Genomic DNA, 10,025 nt, shown 5'->3' on the forward strand with positions numbered 1-10,025 from the left:
GGAGTGGAGGGAAGGGGGAAGATTAACTCAGTGTGCAAATGAGATGTAGTCTTTTGCATCTTCATATTATGAACCAAAGAAAACAGACATTTTCCCACCCAGCATTGCGGTATTTAGTATCATTTCTTACGTGCTTGGCGAGCAGTAGCTAGAGATGGTACTTGAGGCTGGAGCCCCTGTGTGAAGTCAGGCACCATGATGGGAGTTGTGCCCCAAAGTGCCTGCAGTCCCCAAAGCACATGAGACAGAGAGCAGATTGTCCTGGACCAACGCTGGAGTGATCTGCTGCTTCAGGGGTGGAAATCTCACTTCTCTCCACCATGACACTGAAGAGGTCCCCTGGGGAGGTCCAGGTGGACCTCCTGGCCCCTCTTCTCCTCCCAACCCTATAGCCCTGTTTTTTGCTACTGACCTCCCCAGGTGGATGGTGGAGGCTGCCAGGGATGGGCACTGAGAGTGGGGGTGTGCTTAGGTTACCTGAGCTGCTCTGTCATTTCTCAGTGGGAGGATGTCACTGTCCCTCGAGTGCTCCCTGTGCACCTGCTGAGCCACACAGAGCCTGTGCTTGACACTGCAACGGGCCCCGCGTATGCTGTTAGTGCTTCTCCGCTGAGCAGCGGGAACGCCGCACGTGCCTTGGTTTCCTGCAGGAGTCTGACCTCAAGGTTTGTGTTGTCCTCTCTGCCACCTGGTCTGGTTCCCCTAGTGCAGCCATGCACTGTGTTATCCCTGGCTGGGGTGTGTAGGGGAGGAACAGGCACAACCACCAGTAATGCAAGAAAATCAAACCTGGTATAAAACCTGCATCATTTTAATCACAAAGCCTTAAAACCACCCCTCTGTTGCAGCAGTGCCATTTTGGGGGCAGACGTGGCCAAACTGCCCCTCACTTACTGCTGAGCTTCTCCTGAAGGCAGGTCCCTCTGAGGGACACACAGGTCTCTCTGAACTTCTTCCCCCAAGTGAGTTTCAGCCCCTGGTCCCATCCCAGACTTTCGTCTATGAAAACACAGCCAGATACAGCTCCCTGTCTCTCACAGGCTGGGTGGGTTGCGGGGAGCTTTCAGTCTGATGCATCACCAGAGACGACGGAGAGCAAATGGGATCCAGATGTGTCCTCCAGCATGAGGCTTTTCTTTTGGAAGGAATTTTCCCAGATCTTTCCCCAGATTTTGCTGTCTGGTTTCTCTCTATGACGTACAGCTGCCTGGCTTCCCTCCAGCTCCCGGCCATCAGCGTCGGCTTCCCAGGGGCAGAAGGTATGGCCAAAATACTGCCTGCTCCCCTCCATTGCTGCAGCCTGCTGCCTGTCCGTCCGCCACGGCCAGGGAGCAGAAGGCTGATCCTCTCGGGCACCCTGAGCTGCCCCGGACCCCTGCCAGCCCCTCACCCCGCTTCAGAAACCCAACCATATCCTGGGCTGCATCAAAAGAAGCATGGCCAGCAGGTCGAGGGAGGTGATTCTGCCCCTCTACTCTGCTCTCGTGAGACCCCACCTGGAGTACTGCATCCAGCTCTGGAGTCCTCAGCACAGGAAAGACATGGAACTGTTGGAGCGAGTCCAGAGGAGGGCCACAAAAACGATCAGAGGGATGGAACACCTCTCCTATGAGGAAAGGCTGAGAGAGTTGGGGTTGTTCAGCCCGCAGAAGAGAAGGCTCCGGGGAGACCTTATTGTGGCCTTTCAATACTTAAAGGGGGCTTATAAGAAAGATGGGGACAGACTTTTTAGCAGGGCCTGTTGCGATAGGACAAGGGGTAATGGTTTTTAACTAAAAGAGGGTAGATTCAGACTAGATATAAGGAAGAAATTTTTTATGATGAGGGTGGTGAAACACTGGAACAGGTTGCCCAGAGAGGTGGTAGATGCCCCATTCCTCGAAATATTCAAGGTCAGGTTGGACGGGGCTCTGAGCAACCTGATCTAGTTGAAGATGTCCCTGCTCATTGCAGGGGAGCTGGACTAGATGACCTTTAAAGGTCCCTTCCAACCCAAACTATTCTACGATTCTATGATTCTTCCTTGGGAGTCCCCAGCACGCAGCCTGCCTGTCGTGAAGACAACAGGGCACTGAAGTCCTGCTGTATTAACCTGAAATGATGCTTCAAAGCACATAGAGAGTGGAGAGCGGAGCCAAGAACTGAGCCTGGGCTCCTTACAGTCTCCCTGCCCTGCGCCAGAAATGATGATGAAACATTTATTGATTGCAATGAAGTATTGCTGCACTGAGAGAGCTAAGGCAGGAGTCCACGTGGCTCAGCATTTCAAATCCTTTGCCTCAATATTTTTCCAACTACCAAAATGTATTTTTTTTTCTCCCAGGCAGACATTTGGCAGCAGAGTTAAATGAACCCTACGGGCTGTTATAACTTAGGCCCATCTTTGGGAGCCCAGTGATGCATGAGAAAGAGCTCTGTCTTTACAAATTCCTAAAAGCACATATGACTACTGCATCCTGCTTTTCCATTGAGACTTCCAGACATCTTCCAGCAGGATCACTGGGTGGGTTGCGGGCAACCTAATATCAGCGCTCTGTCATCTTGTCTGTTTATTTGGTGAATTCAGATTTTCATACATTAGTGCAATAGAGAAATTCAGCAGAGAATTCACTTGGGCGAAAAAAAATATGCCGGGGACTCCAAGGTTGAGGAATTTAAATCAAACTCTCTTTCAATAAATGCAACCCATTAAGAGCCTCTTGATTGTCTATTTGAATATTTCAATTTAAAATCCTACTTAGAAATAGTAAATAAAATATCCTTCAGTTCTGCAAATTAAATTTATCCTCAGTTAAAGTCCATTGAGAGATACCCCTAGGGTGAATTTGCCCTACATCTAATTTCTGCCCTGGGGTGTTTTCATAGCAGTCTGAGTCATCCAAAGCTCCCAAGCTGAATTAATTTCTGAATCTCATAGTTGACATCCCACAGACAAAGCCACGTCTGTGATTCAGAAAAGCGCTGATTAATACCGAGCGGGAGGAAGCCAGGCACTGCTGTTTGCTCCTGCCCGTTTCCCCCCAGCTCACTGGAGTCAGCCTGGCTTTCTGCAGGTCCCACAACATGCTGGCTGGCGCTGGAGAAGGCAAAGACCTGGCAGATGGGATGGGGAAGCTGTGTGCATTGGCAATGAGGGTCCTTTCCCCATCCCAGCAGCCGGCAGCAGCTGCTCTCGAACACATCTCCAGAGGCAGCAGCCAGGACTTCTGCTGCAGCTATGCTCCCTGTAAGCCTGGCCAGCGCTCCTTTGCTCATGCTACCGCGTGTCACCAGTTTCATCCCTCCCTGGGGTTCAGCTCCAGCCTCTCCAGCCCGTCCTGGCCCTGCAGGGAAGGTCCTCCCACACCTTATTGCTTTTATCTGCCGGAGAAGCACTGAGCTCCATTAAGAGGGAGGAGACCCTGCCTCACAGGGCAGCTGTGGATGCCTCATACCAGAGCCTCATATGGCAATAAGCAATGGTCCACGGCCAGCAAGTTCTGCCGCAGGATTTCTCACATCCTCTGCATGCTGGTGAGGTGTTGAGGAGCTGCACGCGTCAGCAGCGATGCCTCAGGCAGCTGGATTTTTTCAGCATTTTTGACTTCTCTTTTCCTCTGAGCATTCAGCCCCTTTTTGGGGACCAGGCAGAGGCACTGCCCCTGTCCATGGAGAAGAAATCCTGGTAGGGACACGGCAGAGTCCCTGGCGAGCTCTGAACTCACAGTCCCCTCATCCTCCTGCAACTTCAGCTGGGCTTGGAAGCATTTCAGCTGCAGTGAGCGGTGCAAGCCCGGCTGTACCGGGGCTTTGCAGCCATTGAGCAGGTCCCTGCACAGCTGCCCATGGCAGGGCCCTCTAATGGGTGGTGAGGTGGTTCTCCTGCTGTACTTTGGCACATAGGCAGATGGTGCCATCAAGATGATTAGCAGCACTGAACCCAGTTTGCCAAGAGTTTATTGATTTTCCAGAAGGGTAACAAATTTTCTCCTTATGTACCAGCACCAAGCCTGAAGTAATCTGCTATATAGCAGGAGGAAAATCAGCTTTCAGCGTGATTTAGGGAGGGCTGTGTTGCATCCAGACACATACCAATATGATCTTTCTTGAGTGCTGTTGCATACTGCCTTAATAATTAATTAGAGATAAATAACATTTATGTTTAACACTAATTTGTAGCTGAGTTAGGGCAGCAGACTGAGTGCCAGGATCGGGTCCTGCACTGGGTGGATGGCTTCCCAGTGAGTCACAGTGAGTAAGGATTGACCCTGGGCTCTTCCTCTCCCCGGGGGTCTTTGAGATTGGCTGTATGACCGCATAGAGAAGTGACTGTGGTGCTGGCACTGTTAACCTCTTTTCTTGACAGATTGAGAATCTGGGAAGATCTCTGGTTAGCAGAGTTTACCAGACGTGATGGTTTGCTCTTGTCTTAAAGCATTTGGGTTGTGGCCAGGCAGCAGCAAGGGACCTCATGAGACCCTGCCACCGCTGGGAGCTCCTCCCTTTCCTCTGGGGTGGTCCAGCCCCTTGTGTTAGGCACTGTACAAACACATTACAAAAAGATGGTTCTGAGATTGCAATCTCATCTCTTGATCCATATGGCTATCATCACAGAAGGGTGTCAAAAAAGCCTGATAGGTGTTACCATGAGACTTTTCCGTATCCATCTAATTATAAAGCCAAGTCTGTCTTGTAATGGGAATCCAGCTGTCTGGGTAGTAGCAGAGGAAAATAATAAGTTTGGTTTCAAGATGCTGGATGCTGCTCATTCCCAAGCCCTCAGCTTTCCCTCTATGGCTCCTGCTTGAGGCTGAAGCATTGGCTCAGCAAAGGGGACCATGGCGATGCTCTAACAACCGTGGCAGGGGCTGACCAAGTCCTGTAGGCCTTGAGCTCCAGTTGTTGCGGAAGAAGCCAGTGTGCCCTTTCCAATGAGACTGGGATGGAGAGAAGCAAAAGTCTGAGCTGCCTCTATCGTATTTCAGAGCACCATCATCTGTTGGCAACTTACTACTAATGCAGCATATACCATGTTTACAGCAGGTCACTGGAAATGTACCTGGACCCATTCATCGTTTTTAATAGCAAAGCAGTGCTTTAGTGCAACATTAATTTAAATTTACTTTCCTGCAGAAAACTGGTGGGCAGGGAGCCTTCCAAAAGATGCATTTTTATTAGCTCTCTCTTCTACGTTTGGCTGCTGATAAATATTTATTTAGACTTACCCTGCCAAAGGCTTTAAACACAGCCACATTTCACTTCCTTCCAGGGGTAAGTGGTAGCAAACAGCGGTCAGCGATGGGCAGAGCCTGCGGGCCAGGCAGCAGCGGGCAAACCCTACAGTGTCTTCCCATGGTGGCTGGGGAGTGTGACTAAAGCCTCACCACACAAACACAAAGGAGGTCAGAGGCAGGGTGGGGGGAGGAACCCCAACAACCCGGTGGGGGCATGAGCCCCCAATGCGGCCCCTCCCAGGGCTGTCCCAGGGGAGCCTCAGCCCTGGGTCCAGGGGGACACCCAGCACCCTGAGCTAAAGGGAAAGGCTCTTACGGATCGAGGGGGGTAAGTTATTGCCCCAGGGGTACGGGACACATTATGGGATGCAGAAGAGTTGCATCTTGGGATTGCACAGGACTTACTATGAGATGTTTAGGGGAGTGTTGTGGTTTAAGCCCAGTCAGCAACTAAGCACCATGCAGCCAAGGGTGGGGAAAGGGAGGGATCTGCGTGGTTTGGGAAGGAACAAGTGTGGGAAAACAGAGCGATAAGGCGATAAAAGGGGCCAGTGGCATGTAAAGAGTTGGCTTGTTGGTATGTCTGTCTGGCCATGCCCTGCACCTGGTCAGCAGTGACTGTCTTCTCATTGAACTCTGTTTCAGATGCTTTTCCTGGGTGAGAGACTCTCTACTCTGTGTGCACATGTGTGTTTGGGGGTCTAGGTGAATCACTGGTGAATGTCAAGCCGGACTAGCTGGTGAGTAGGATAAGAGGCTTTGGGAGCCAGGTATCGAAGCAACCGTAAGCCTGGGCTGGATGCTGGAGGCACCAGCGGTCTGTGCATTGGCTACTGGAGGGACCAGGAGGTCCTGGCCAGCTACTGGGGAGATCGTGGGGTCTGGAAGTCAACTGAGAGACCTGTTTGTGTGTGTTTGTGCAAAAGCCAACTGGAGATGAGAGGATCCAGGGGCCAGCTGCTGTGTAGGCTGAGTGTCTTGGGCCAGTGGCTAGAGGGCTCCACGTTGTATATATGTCTGTGTAACTATATATACATTCTATTAATGGACTTTCATCCTGATCAGCCAGAGAGCAGAACAGGATGAGGCCCTTGGTGCTGTTTGTGTTTGTGTGTGTTGAGCATTTCTGTGTTGCTGGCCATGTATATACATAGATATGTGTTGAATGTGCATGTTTGTTCTCATGTGCCTACTGGGAATACATGCTTAGCCCCGCTGCCAGCTGGACCTGGGGGCAGGGAGCTGTGGCAGCCTTGCCTCTGCCAGGCCACTGGATTTGGCAGCCTGTGACAATGACCTGTTCACTTGGGCTAGCAGTTGGGTTTGAGCCAAGGATAGCCTCTGCAAAGACTATCCTGCTGCCTGAGCAAAATGATTGAAAGGGAGAATATTGCTCTTTTTAATGCCTTCAAGCTTGCAAACTCCCTCTCAACCAAAGTTGGATGATGACAGGCAGCTAAATCTCCCGCTCCCAGCACCTAGGCACATCCACCTTGTGACACTGCTTAGTTCAGACACACCTGAGTTCACAAAGTCGCTCCCAACGGCATAGGACTGCTCAGAAGCCAGTCACTGGTGTGATTCATGAATCAGATGTTCCTCTACCAGTCTGTCTCCTCAATGGGCACAGCCCAAGGGATGTGCTGAGACAAGTCCCCCCCCAAAGCCATCTTACCCTGACACAGGAGGTAGCTGGCATAAAGCATGTGTTCAGGAACTGAGCAGATTGAAATGTGAACACATCAACAGTGTGGAGGTACTTTCAATGATGGACAAGTCCACTAGCAGAGATGAAGCTGAACAAAGAGGCTTTCAAGGCCTTAGGGACAGCTAAAATGTAGTTTTGGCAAATAAAGTTGCAGTCCTTCTGCCTTTTCATATGCTACTCTGAGCTGCTGTGGAGGAATACCATGATCCAGCCCTGTATTTCCATCAAAACGTAATAACAAATTACAGGCTCTTGTATCAGTTTGTCATTCTCCGAGTGATTGCAGAGATACACCCTAAGCTGATGAATTATTTAAAACAGATGCAGTACATTTCAGAAAATGAATTTGATTAAGTGGCAAGATATTATGAAGAAAACTGAGACAAAAGCCTAAGAGAATCTATTTTCATAAAATATAGCATGCTTCCTGTCTGATGATAATTTTGAGTAAACAGACGAATTAGTAGGTAGACTGATAGATTGTCCACTAGGAAGATATATTTACACAAGAAACTAATACAAAATGGAGAATGGTCTTGCTAAGGAAGACATATTACCCTCTCTACACTCCACCCGTGAAACAGGCAATGAGAAGGAAATAATACGTGGGGCTTCTTTTAGTTTCAAACTTCTCTTCTTTCCAAAGCCCTGTACGGTGTGCCGGGCGGGTATGTTTTTGCTAAAGCACTACTGATATGTCACTTTGTAGATGTTACTGAAGCTTACAAGTTCTGCCTAAATCTCTGTACAAAACACATTCTAGATTGTTAGGGCTTTCGTAGCTTATCACAATATGTAGAGCTTTATGGGGAGAAGTCAGGTCCTTTATCAGATGAGATCTGGATGAGGTGTTTGAAGACATGAGCATCCAGGAGTGTCGTGGTTTAACCCCAGCCAGCAGCTAAGCACCACACAGCCGCTCCCTCACTCCCCCCACTGCTCCCAGTGGGATGGGGAGGAGGATCGGGAAAAAAGGTAAAACTCATGGGTTGAGATAAGAACAGTTTAATAACTAAAGTAAAATAATATATAATACTAAATAATAATAATAATAAAAATAATAATAATATAATAATAATAATAGTAATGAAAAGGAATATAACAAAGAAAAGAGAAATAAAACCCAAGAAAAGACAAGTGATGCACAATGCAATTGCTCACCACCCGCTGACCGATGCCAGAGCCACGATCCGCCCCTCCTGGCCAACTCCCCCCAGTTTATATACTGGGCATGACGTTCTATGGTATGGAATATCCCTTTGGCTAGTTCAGGTCAGCTGCCCTGGCTGTGCTCCCTCCCAGCTTCTTGCACACCTGCTTGCTGGCAGAGCATGGGAAACTGAAAAATCCTTGACTTAGATAAGCGCTACTTAGCAACAACTGAAACATCAGTGTGTTATCATCAACAGTATTCTCACACTAAATCCAAACCACAGCACTGTACCAGCTACTAAGAAGAAAATTAACTCTATCCCAGCCGAAACCAGAACAAGGAGCTTGTCTGTTTTTTTCCCAACAATGCTTGTCTACAAACTTGTCTTGATGACATTCTTAGGCATGCAGGCTACTACAACACTATTGCATGAAATACATAAACTATCTTTGCACTGAAAATGGAAAATTGGTCTCACATATTGTCTTATTATTTTTATGTACTGATTTTCTTTCTTTCTCTTTATTTCTATTGAAAGACATCAATATCATTTAATTGCATATTTGCTTCACTGAAATCGCAAAGAAGCTCTTATTTAATTGCAATGCATATCATCACATTCACCTAATATAGTATAAATTCTCCTGCTGTTTCAATTGAACATCTGTCTTAAACTGTTGTGGTGGGGAGTAAACAATGTATTTCATCTTAGAAATGGCCCTACTGAATGATACATGAATGTTCAGTTAATTTCCATCTTCTCTTCCCCAGTACTTCCTTCCTTTGCTTTTTATTTTCCTTAATAAAAAGTCATATTTAATATTTAAATTCACAAACGTAAAAAAAATGGTTAAAAAAACAGTTTGTGATTTTCCTTTCCTCTCCCTCTCCCTCTCCTTCTTCTTCTCCCCTCCCCTCCTCTCCCCTCCAACACTGGAAGAAAGACTTGCATTAGAGGATAGCAGTTCTGGCTCAAGTCTAGCCTGGATATTGACTGCTGGCAGTTTGCTTCTATATGGATTCATCACTATTGATTTTTGTTCCAAGTTTAAGATATGGGCACAGCGTCAGTCCCATACAGACTTTCTAGCTCTCCCAGGGCTAACATCCGAGCTCTTCACATGCATGAGTACAACCACCATCCCAGCAGGCCTGGGGGTAGGAAGCCTAACATCACCTAAAGGGTGCATGTGCGCTGCAGGCTGCAGAGGTTTCTGAAGATACAATCTGAAATGGGAAGGATGAACTAGCACCTGTCGAGCTCCATGCTGCTATGGGGGGACTGCTTCCTTCCAGCTACTTTGCAGTGCAGACGTGCACAGTCTCTTCTGTACCGTCATACAGACCGCAGCTTGTGGTGGAATAGAGAGGCAACCCCAGATACATATGTCTTAGGCTAATATCCTGACTACTGGGCTATATCCCCTTCTTTCTGCATTGCAGGCCAATGCTAAAATACAAAAAAGGAAACTATACAGTCTGTGGATTTCTCATGGGAGCCAGATGCCCTAAAATATGGCCAACTGTCCAACAGATTTCTTGAACAGCCATATAGTAACCTGCTCTTGCAAAAGTGCTCTGAGACAGATAAAGAGGAAGAGCATTTGGATTTTTTGACAAAAGTGGCAAAACAAGAATTTATACAGCTTTAGCAAAAGGATGATGAAAAACCTCCCACGGATTTCTCTTTCCCAGTTGCAGAGCAGTATACAGTGGAAAGAGATTGCCAACTTTTAATTGCACATAAAAACAATAAAAAGGTTACTGTTAAGAAATAGAAACTAAGATCAGTGTAACAACAGTTTAATTCAGAGATACGTACAGTGAATACTAGGAGTGAAACCAGTTACCCTTATCCTGAACAAAGCACTCTTCTGGAGGAAAATACTTGTTTATTAAGATTAAAAACAAACACCAGTCAATACACTGACCAGTGTCCTACCAAGCAACA

This window comes from Gymnogyps californianus, chromosome 3 (genome assembly GCF_018139145.2).
Source record: "Gymnogyps californianus isolate 813 chromosome 3, ASM1813914v2, whole genome shotgun sequence".
Taxonomy (NCBI): domain Eukaryota; kingdom Metazoa; phylum Chordata; class Aves; order Accipitriformes; family Cathartidae; genus Gymnogyps; species Gymnogyps californianus.